Source organism: Salmo salar, unplaced genomic scaffold, assembly GCF_965601325.2.
Source record: "Salmo salar unplaced genomic scaffold, fSalSal1 ptg000618l, whole genome shotgun sequence".
NCBI lineage: Eukaryota > Metazoa > Chordata > Actinopteri > Salmoniformes > Salmonidae > Salmo > Salmo salar.
In genome coordinates, this window is record NW_027675442.1 from 1 (window position 1) to 12695 (window position 12695).

Sequence of the window (12695 nt, forward strand, 5' to 3'; positions counted from 1 at the left end):
CTAATACTCCATCCAGGTAGAGTCTAATACTCCATCCAGGTAGAGTCTAATACACCATACAGGTAGAGTCTAATACTCCATACAGGTAGAGTCTAATACTCCATACAGGTAGAGTCTAATACTCCATACAGGTAGAGTCTAATACACCGTACAGGTAGAGTCTAATACACCATCCAGGTAGAGTCTAATACTCCATACAGGTAGAGTCTAATACTCCATACAGGTAGAGTCTAATACTCCGTACAGGGTAGAGTCTAATACTCCATCCAGGTAGAGTCTAATACTCCGTACAGGTAGAGTCTAATACTCCATCCAGGTAGAGTCTAATACTCCGTACAGGTAGAGTCTAATACTCCATCCAGGTAGAGTCTAATACTCCATCCAGGTAGAGTCTAATACTCCATACAGGTAGAAGTCTAATACTCCATACAGGTAGAGTCTAATACACCGTACAGGTAGAGTCTAATACTCCATACAGGTAGAGTCTAATACACCGTACAGGTAGAGTCTAATACTCCGATACAGGTAGAGTCTAATACTCCATACAGGTAGAGTCTAATACTCCGTACAGGTAGAGTCTAATACTCCATACAGGTAGAGTCTAATACACCGTACAGGTAGAGTCTAATACTCCATACAGGTAGAGTCTAATACTCCATACAGGTAGAGTCTAATACACCGTACAGGTAGAGTCTAATACTCCATACAGGTAGAGTCTAATACTCCATACAGGTAGAGTCTAATACTCCATACAGGTAGAGTCTAATACTCCATACAGGTAGAGTCTAATACTCCGTACAGGTAGAGTCTAATACTCCGTACAGGTAGAGTCTAATACTCCGTACAGGTAGAGTCTAATACTCCGTACAGGTAGAGTCTAATACTCCATACAGGTAGAGTCTAATACTCCATACAGGTAGAGTCTAATGTAGAGTCTAATACTCCATACAGGTGGAGTCTAATACTCCATACAGGTAGAGTCTAATGTAGAGTCTAATACTCCATACAGGTAGAGTCTAATACTCCATACAGGTAGAGTCTAATACTCCATACAGGTAGAGTCTAATACTCCATACAGGTAGAGTCTAATACTCCATACAGGTAGAGTCTAATACTCCATACAGGTAGAGTCTAATGTAGAGTCTAATACTCCATACAGGTAGAGTCTAATACACCATACAGGTAGAGTCTAATACTCCATACAGGTAGAGTCTAATACTCCATACAGGTAGAGTCTAATACTCCATACAGGTAGAGTCTAATGTAGAGTCTAATACTCCATACAGGTGGAGTCTAATACTCCATACAGGTAGAGTCTAATGTAGAGTCTAATACTCCATACAGGTAGAGTCTAATACTCCATACAGGTAGAGTCTAATACTCCATACAGGTAGAGTCTAATACTCCATACAGGTAGAGTCTAATACTCCATACAGGTAGAGTCTAATGTAGAGTCTAATACTCCATACAGGTAGAGTCTAATACACCATACAGGTAGAGTCTAATACTCCATACAGGTAGAGTCTAATACTCCATACAGGTAGAGTCTAATACTCCATACAGGTAGAGTCTAATGTAGAGTCTAATACTCCATACAGGTGGAGTCTAATACTCCATACAGGTAGAGTCTAATGTAGAGTCTAATACTCCATACAGGTAGAGTCTAATACTCCATACAGGTAGAGTCTAATACTCCATACAGGTAGAGTCTAATGTAGAGTCTAATACTCCATACAGGTGGAGTCTAATACTCCATACAGGTAGAGTCTAATGTAGAGTCTAATACTCCGTACAGGTAGAGTCTAATACTCCGTACAGGTAGAGTCTAATACTCCATACAGGTAGAGTCTAATACTCCATACAGGTAGAGTCTAATGTAGAGTCTAATACTCCATACAGGTAGAGTCTAATACACCATACAGGTAGAGTCTAATACTCCATACAGGTAGAGTCTAATACTCCATACAGGTAGAGTCTAATACTCCATACAGGTAGAGTCTAATGTAGAGTCTAATACTCCATACAGGTGGAGTCTAATACTCCATACAGGTAGAGTCTAATGTAGAGTCTAATACTCCATACAGGTAGAGTCTAATACTCCATACAGGTAGAGTCTAATACTCCATACAGGTAGAGTCTAATGTAGAGTCTAATACTCCATACAGATGGAGTCTAATACTCCATACAGGTAGAGTCTAATGTAGAGTCTAATACTCCATACAGGTAGAGTCTAATACTCCATACAGGTAGAGTCTAATACTCCATACAGGTAGAGTCTAATACACCATACAGGTAGAGTCTAATACACCATACAGGTAGAGTCTAATACACCATAGAGGTAGAGTCTAATACTCCATACAGGTAGAGTCTAATACTCCATCCAGGTAGAGTCTAATACTCCATCCAGGTAGAGTATAATACTCCATACAGGTTGAGTCTAATACTCCATACAGGTAGAGTCTATTGTAGAGTCTAATACTCCATACAGGTAGAGTCTAATACTCCATACAGGTAGAGTCTAATACTCCATACAGGTAGAGTCTAATACTCCGTACAGGTAGAGTCTAATACTCCATACAGGTAGAGTCTAATACTCCATACAGGTAGAGTCTAATGTAGAGTCTAATACTCCATACAGGTAGAGTCTAATACACCATACAGGTAGAGTCTAATACTCCATACAGGTAGAGTCTAATACTCCATACAGGTAGAGTCTAATACTCCATACAGGTAGAGTCTAATACTCCATACAGGTAGAGTCTAATACTCCATACAGGTAGAGTCTAATGTAGAGTCTAATACTCCATACAGGTAGAGTCTAATACTCCATACAGGTAGAGTCTAATACTCCATACAGGTAGAGTCTAATACTCCATACAGGTAGAGTCTAATACTCCATACAGGTAGAGTCTAATACTCCATACAGGTAGAGTCTAATACTCCATACAGGTAGAGTCTAATACTCCATACAGGTAGAGTCTAATACTCCATACAGGTAGAGTCTAATACTCCGTACAGGTAGAGTCTAATACTCCATACAGGTAGAGTCTAATACACCGTACAGGTAGAGTCTAATACTCCATACAGGTAGAGTCTAATACTCCATACAGGTAGAGTCTAATACACCGTACAGGTAGAGTCTAATACTCCGTACAGGTAGAGTCTAATACTCCATACAGGTAGAGTCTAATACTCTATACAGGTAGAGTCTAATACTCCATACAGGTAGAGTCTAATACTCCATACAGGTAGAGTCTAATACACCGTACAGGTAGAGTCTAATACTCCATACAGGTAGAGTCTAATACACCGTACAGGTAGAGTCTAATACTCCATACAGGTAGAGTCTAACACTCCATACAGATAGAGTCTAATACACCGTACAGGTAGAGTCTAATACTCCATACAGGTAGAGTCTAATACTCCATACAGGTAGAGTCTAATACTCCATACAGGTAGAGTCTAATACTCCATACAGGTAGAGTCTAATACTCCATACAGGTAGAGTCTAATACTCCGTACAGGTAGAGTCTAATACTCCATACAGGTAGAGTCTAATACACCGTACAGGTAGAGTCTAATACTCCATACAGGTAGAGTCTAATGTAGAGTCTAATACTCCATACAGGTAGAGTCTAAAACTCCATACAGGTAGAGTCTAATACTCCATACAGGTAGAGTCTAATACTCCATACAGGTAGAGTCTAATACTCCATACAGGTAGAGTCTAATACTCCATACAGGTAGAGTCTAATACTCCATACAGGTAGAGTCTAATACTCCATACAGGTAGAGTCTAATACTCCATACAGGTAGAGTCTAATACTCCATACAGGTAGAGTCTAATACTCCATACAGGTAGAGTCTAATACTCCATACAGGTAGAGTCTAATGTAGAGCCTAATACTCCATACAGGTAGAGTCTAATACTCCATACAGGTAGAGTCTAATACTCCATACAGGTAGAGTCTAATACTCCATACAGGTAGAGTCTAATACTCCATACAGGTAGAGTCTAATACTCCATACAGGTAGAGTCTAATACTCCATACAGGTAGAGTCTAATACTCCATCCAGGTAGAGTCTAATACTCCGTACAGGTAGAGTCTAATACTCCATCCAGGTAGAGTCTAATACTCCATCCAGGTAGAGTCTAATACACCGTACAGGTAGAGTCTAATACTCCATACAGGTAGAGTCTAATACTCCATACAGGTAGAGTCTAATACTCCATACAGGTAGAGTCTAATACACCGTACAGGTAGAGTCTAATACACCATCCAGGTAGAGTCTAATACTCCGTACAGGTAGAGTCTAATACTCCATCCAGGTAGAGTCTAATACTCCGTACAGGTAGAGTCTAATACTCCATCCAGGTAGAGTCTAATACTCCGTACAGGTAGAGTCTAATACTCCATCCAGGTAGAGTCTAATACTCCGTACAGGTAGAGTCTAATACTCCATCCAGGTAGAGTCTAATACTCCATCCAGGTAGAGTCTAATACTCCATACAGGTAGAGTCTAATACTCCATACAGGTAGAGTCTAATACACCGTACAGGTAGAGTCTAATACTCCATACAGGTAGAGTCTAATACACCGTACAGGTAGAGTCTAATACTCCATACAGGTAGAGTCTAATACTCCATACAGGTAGAGTCTAATACTCCGTACAGGTAGAGTCTAATACTCCATACAGGTAGAGTCTAATACACCGTACAGGTAGAGTCTAATACTCCATACAGGTAGAGTCTAATACTCCATACAGGTAGAGTCTAATACACCGTACAGGTAGAGTCTAATACTCCATACAGGTAGAGTCTAATACTCCATACAGGTAGAGTCTAATACTCCATACAGGTAGAGTCTAATACTCCATACAGGTAGAGTCTAATACTCCGTACAGGTAGAGTCTAATACTCCGTACAGGTAGAGTCTAATACTCCGTACAGGTAGAGTCTAATACTCCGTACAGGTAGAGTCTAATACTCCATACAGGTAGAGTCTAATACTCCATACAGGTAGAGTCTAATGTAGAGTCTAATACTCCATACAGGTGGAGTCTAATACTCCATACAGGTAGAGTCTAATGTAGAGTCTAATACTCCATACAGGTAGAGTCTAATACTCCATACAGGTAGAGTCTAATACTCCATACAGGTAGAGTCTAATACTCCATACAGGTAGAGTCTAATACTCCATACAGGTAGAGTCTAATACTCCATACAGGTAGAGTCTAATGTAGAGTCTAATACTCCATACAGGTAGAGTCTAATACACCATACAGGTAGAGTCTAATACTCCATACAGGTAGAGTCTAATACTCCATACAGGTAGAGTCTAATACTCCATACAGGTAGAGTCTAATGTAGAGTCTAATACTCCATACAGGTGGAGTCTAATACTCCATACAGGTAGAGTCTAATGTAGAGTCTAATACTCCATACAGGTAGAGTCTAATACTCCATACAGGTAGAGTCTAATACTCCATACAGGTAGAGTCTAATACTCCATACAGGTAGAGTCTAATACTCCATACAGGTAGAGTCTAATGTAGAGTCTAATACTCCATACAGGTAGAGTCTAATACACCATACAGGTAGAGTCTAATACTCCATACAGGTAGAGTCTAATACTCCATACAGGTAGAGTCTAATACTCCATACAGGTAGAGTCTAATGTAGAGTCTAATACTCCATACAGGTGGAGTCTAATACTCCATACAGGTAGAGTCTAATGTAGAGTCTAATACTCCATACAGGTAGAGTCTAATACTCCATACAGGTAGAGTCTAATACTCCATACAGGTAGAGTCTAATGTAGAGTCTAATACTCCATACAGGTGGAGTCTAATACTCCATACAGGTAGAGTCTAATGTAGAGTCTAATACTCCGTACAGGTAGAGTCTAATACTCCGTACAGGTAGAGTCTAATACTCCATACAGGTAGAGTCTAATACTCCATACAGGTAGAGTCTAATGTAGAGTCTAATACTCCATACAGGTAGAGTCTAATACACCATACAGGTAGAGTCTAATACTCCATACAGGTAGAGTCTAATACTCCATACAGGTAGAGTCTAATACTCCATACAGGTAGAGTCTAATGTAGAGTCTAATACTCCATACAGGTGGAGTCTAATACTCCATACAGGTAGAGTCTAATGTAGAGTCTAATACTCCATACAGGTAGAGCCTAATACTCCATACAGGTAGAGTCTAATACTCCATACAGGTAGAGTCTAATGTAGAGTCTAATACTCCATACAGATGGAGTCTAATACTCCATACAGGTAGAGTCTAATGTAGAGTCTAATACTCCATACAGGTAGAGTCTAATACTCCATACAGGTAGAGTCTAATACTCCATACAGGTAGAGTCTAATACACCATACAGGTAGAGTCTAATACACCATACAGGTAGAGTCTAATACACCATAGAGGTAGAGTCTAATACTCCATACAGGTAGAGTCTAATACTCCATCCAGGTAGAGTCTAATACTCCATCCAGGTAGAGTATAATACTCCATACAGGTTGAGTCTAATACTCCATACAGGTAGAGTCTATTGTAGAGTCTAATACTCCATACAGGTAGAGTCTAATACTCCATACAGGTAGAGTCTAATACTCCATACAGGTAGAGTCTAATACTCCGTACAGGTAGAGTCTAATACTCCATACAGGTAGAGTCTAATACTCCATACAGGTAGAGTCTAATGTAGAGTCTAATACTCCATACAGGTAGAGTCTAATACACCATACAGGTAGAGTCTAATACTCCATACAGGTAGAGTCTAATACTCCATACAGGTAGAGTCTAATACTCCATACAGGTAGAGTCTAATACTCCATACAGGTAGAGTCTAATACTCCATACAGGTAGAGTCTAATGTAGAGTCTAATACTCCATACAGGTAGAGTCTAATACTCCATACAGGTAGAGTCTAATACTCCATACAGGTAGAGTCTAATACTCCATACAGGTAGAGTCTAATACTCCATACAGGTAGAGTCTAATACTCCATACAGGTAGAGTCTAATACTCCATACAGGTAGAGTCTAATACTCCATACAGGTAGAGTCTAATACTCCGTACAGGTAGAGTCTAATACTCCATACAGGTAGAGTCTAATACACCGTACAGGTAGAGTCTAATACTCCATACAGGTAGAGTCTAATACTCCATACAGGTAGAGTCTAATACACCGTACAGGTAGAGTCTAATACTCCATACAGGTAGAGTCTAATACTCCATACAGGTAGAGTCTAATACTCCATACAGGTAGAGTCTAATACTCCATACAGGTAGAGTCTAATACTCCGTACAGGTAGAGTCTAATACTCCGTACAGGTAGAGTCTAATACTCCGTACAGGTAGAGTCTAATACTCCGTACAGGTAGAGTCTAATACTCCATACAGGTAGAGTCTAATACTCCATACAGGTAGAGTCTAATGTAGAGTCTAATACTCCATACAGGTGGAGTCTAATACTCCATACAGGTAGAGTCTAATGTAGAGTCTAATACTCCATACAGGTAGAGTCTAATACTCCATACAGGTAGAGTCTAATACTCCATACAGGTAGAGTCTAATACTCCATACAGGTAGAGTCTAATACTCCATACAGGTAGAGTCTAATACTCCATACAGGTAGAGTCTAATGTAGAGTCTAATACTCCATACAGGTAGAGTCTAATACACCATACAGGTAGAGTCTAATACTCCATACAGGTAGAGTCTAATACTCCATACAGGTAGAGTCTAATACTCCATACAGGTAGAGTCTAATGTAGAGTCTAATACTCCATACAGGTGGAGTCTAATACTCCATACAGGTAGAGTCTAATGTAGAGTCTAATACTCCATACAGGTAGAGTCTAATACTCCATACAGGTAGAGTCTAATACTCCATACAGGTAGAGTCTAATACTCCATACAGGTAGAGTCTAATACTCCATACAGGTAGAGTCTAATGTAGAGTCTAATACTCCATACAGGTAGAGTCTAATACACCATACAGGTAGAGTCTAATACTCCATACAGGTAGAGTCTAATACTCCATACAGGTAGAGTCTAATACTCCATACAGGTAGAGTCTAATGTAGAGTCTAATACTCCATACAGGTGGAGTCTAATACTCCATACAGGTAGAGTCTAATGTAGAGTCTAATACTCCATACAGGTAGAGTCTAATACTCCATACAGGTAGAGTCTAATACTCCATACAGGTAGAGTCTAATGTAGAGTCTAATACTCCATACAGGTGGAGTCTAATACTCCATACAGGTAGAGTCTAATGTAGAGTCTAATACTCCGTACAGGTAGAGTCTAATACTCCGTACAGGTAGAGTCTAATACTCCATACAGGTAGAGTCTAATACTCCATACAGGTAGAGTCTAATGTAGAGTCTAATACTCCATACAGGTAGAGTCTAATACACCATACAGGTAGAGTCTAATACTCCATACAGGTAGAGTCTAATACTCCATACAGGTAGAGTCTAATACTCCATACAGGTAGAGTCTAATGTAGAGTCTAATACTCCATACAGGTGGAGTCTAATACTCCATACAGGTAGAGTCTAATGTAGAGTCTAATACTCCATACAGGTAGAGTCTAATACTCCATACAGGTAGAGTCTAATACTCCATACAGGTAGAGTCTAATGTAGAGTCTAATACTCCATACAGATGGAGTCTAATACTCCATACAGGTAGAGTCTAATGTAGAGTCTAATACTCCATACAGGTAGAGTCTAATACTCCATACAGGTAGAGTCTAATACTCCATACAGGTAGAGTCTAATACACCATACAGGTAGAGTCTAATACACCATACAGGTAGAGTCTAATACACCATAGAGGTAGAGTCTAATACTCCATACAGGTAGAGTCTAATACTCCATCCAGGTAGAGTCTAATACTCCATCCAGGTAGAGTATAATACTCCATACAGGTTGAGTCTAATACTCCATACAGGTAGAGTCTATTGTAGAGTCTAATACTCCATACAGGTAGAGTCTAATACTCCATACAGGTAGAGTCTAATACTCCATACAGGTAGAGTCTAATACTCCGTACAGGTAGAGTCTAATACTCCATACAGGTAGAGTCTAATACTCCATACAGGTAGAGTCTAATGTAGAGTCTAATACTCCATACAGGTAGAGTCTAATACACCATACAGGTAGAGTCTAATACTCCATACAGGTAGAGTCTAATACTCCATACAGGTAGAGTCTAATACTCCATACAGGTAGAGTCTAATACTCCATACAGGTAGAGTCTAATACTCCATACAGGTAGAGTCTAATGTAGAGTCTAATACTCCATACAGGTAGAGTCTAATACTCCATACAGGTAGAGTCTAATACTCCATACAGGTAGAGTCTAATACTCCATACAGGTAGAGTCTAATACTCCATACAGGTAGAGTCTAATACTCCATACAGGTAGAGTCTAATACTCCATACAGGTAGAGTCTAATGTAGAGTCTAATACTCCATACAGGTGGAGTCTAATACCCCATACAGGTAGAGTCTAATGTAGAGTCTAATACTCCATACAGGTAGAGTCTAATACTCCATACAGGTAGAGTCTAATACTCCATACAGGTAGAGTCTAATACTCCATACAGGTAGAGTCTAATACTCCATACAGGTAGAGTCTAATGTAGAGTCTAATACTCCATACAGGTAGAGTCTAATACTCCATACAGGTAGAGTCTAATACTCCATACAGGTAGAGTCTAATACTCCATACAGGTAGAGTCTAATACTCCATACAGGTAGAGTCTAATGTAGAGTCTAATACTCCATACAGGTGGAGTCTAATACTCCATACAGGTAGAGTCTAATACACCGTACCGTTAGAGTCTAATACTCCATACAGGTAGAGTCTAATACACCGTACAGGTAGAGTCTAATACTCCATACAGGTAGAGTCTAATACTCCATACAGGTAGAGTCTAATACACCGTACAGGTAGAGTCTAATACTCCATACAGGTAGAGTCTAATACACCATACAGGTAGAGTCTAATACTCCATACAGGTAGAGTCTAATACACCGTACAGGTAGAGTCTAATACACCGTACAGGTAGAGTCTAATACTCCATACAGGTAGAGTCTAATACTCCATACAGGTAGAGTCTAATACACCGTACAGGTAGAGTCTAATACTCCGTACAGGTAGAGTCTAATACTCCATACAGGTAGAGTCTAATACTCTATACAGGTAGAGTCTAATACTCCATACAGGTAGAGTCTAATACTCCATACAGGTAGAGTCTAATACACCGTACAGGTAGAGTCTAATACTCCATACAGGTAGAGTCTAATACACCGTACAGGTAGAGTCTAATACTCCATAAAGGTAGAGTCTAATACTCCATACAGGTAGAGTCTAATACACCGTACAGGTAGAGTCTAATACTCCATACAGGTAGAGTCTAATACACCATACAGGTAGAGTCTAATACTCCATACAGGTAGAGTCTAATACACCGTACAGGTAGAGTCTAATACACCGTACAGGTAGAGTCTAATACTCCATACAGGTAGAGTCTAATACTCCATACAGGTAGAGTCTAATACACCGTACAGGTAGAGTCTAATACTCCGTACAGGTAGAGTCTAATACTCCGTACAGGTAGAGTCTAATACACCGTACAGGTAGAGTCTAATACTCCATACAGGTAGAGTCTAATACTCCATACAGGTAGAGTCTAATACACCGTACAGGTAGAGTCTAATACTCCATACAGGTAGAGTCTAATACTCCATACAGGTAGAGTCTAATACTCCATACAGGTAGAGTCTAATACTCCATACAGGTAGAGTCTAATACTCCGTACAGGTAGAGTCTAATACTCCATACAGGTAGAGTCTAATACACCGTACAGGTAGAGTCTAATACTCCATACAGGTAGAGTCTAATGTATAGTCTAATACTCCATACAGGTAGAGTCTAATACTCCATACAGGTAGAGTCTAATACTCCATACAGGTAGAGTCTAATACTCCATACAGGTAGAGTCTAATACTCCATACAGGTAGAGTCTAATACTCCATACAGGTAGAGTCTAATACTCCATACAGGTAGAGTCTAATACTCCATACAGGTAGAGTCTAATACTCCATACAGGTAGAGTCTAATACTCCATACAGGTAGAGTCTAATACTCCATCCAGGTAGAGTCTAATACTCCATACAGGTAGAGTCTAATACTCCATACAGGTAGAGTCTAATACTCCATACAGGTAGAGTCTAATGTAGAGTCTAATACTCCAAACAGGTAGAGTCTAATACTCCATACAGGTAGAGTCTAATACTCCATACAGGTAGAGTCTAATACTCCATACAGGTAGAGTCTAATACTCCATACAGGTAGAGTCTAATACTCCATACAGGAAGAGTCTAATACTCCATACAGGTAGAGTCTAATACTTCATACAGGTAGAGTCTAATACTCCATACAGGTAGAGTCTAATACTCCATACAGGTGGAGTCTAATACTCCGTACAGGTAGAGTCTAATACTCCATCCAGGTAGAGTCTAATACTCCGTACAGGTAGAGTCTAATACTCCATCCAGGTAGAGTCTAATACTCCATACAGGTAGAGTCTAATACACCGTACAGGTAGAGTCTAATACTCCGTACAGGTAGAGTCTAATACTCCATACAGGTAGAGTCTAATACTCCATACAGGTAGAGTCTAATACTCCATACAGGTAGAGTCTAATACACCGTACAGGTAGAGTCTAATACACCATCCAGGTAGAGTCTAATACTCCGTACAGGTAGAGTCTAATACTCCATCCAGGTAGAGTCTAATACTCCGTACAGGTAGAGTCTAATACTCCATCCAGGTAGAGTCTAATACTCCATACAGGTAGTCTAATACTCCATACAGGTAGAGTCTAATACTCCATACAGGTAGAGTCTAATACACCGTACCGTTAGAGTCTAATACTCCATACAGGTAGAGTCTAATACACCGTACAGGTAGAGTCTAATACTCCATACAGGTAGAGTCTAATACTCCATACAGGTAGAGTCTAATACACCGTACAGGTAGAGTCTAATACTCCATACAGGTAGAGTCTAATACACCATACAGGTAGAGTCTAATACTCCATACAGGTAGAGTCTAATACACCGTACAGGTAGAGTCTAATACACCGTACAGGTAGAGTCTAATACTCCATACAGGTAGAGTCTAATACTCCATACAGGTAGAGTCTAATACACCGTACAGGTAGAGTCTAATACTCCATACAGGTAGAGTCTAATACTCTATACAGGTAGAGTCTAATACTCCATACAGGTAGAGTCTAATACTCCATACACGTAGAGTCTAATACACCGTACAGGTAGAGTCTAATACTCCATACAGGTAGAGTCTAATACACCGTACAGGTAGAGTCTAATACTCCATACAGGTAGAGTCTAACACTCCATACAGATAGAGTCTAATACACCGTACAGGTAGAGTCTAATACTCCATACAGGTAGAGTCTAATACTCCATACAGGTAGAGTCTAATACTCCATACAGGTAGAGTCTAATACTCCATACAGGTAGAGTCTAATACTCCATACAGGTAGAGTCTAATACTCCGTACAGGTAGAGTCTAATACTCCATACAGGTAGAGTCTAATACACCGTACAGGTAGAGTCTAATACTCCATA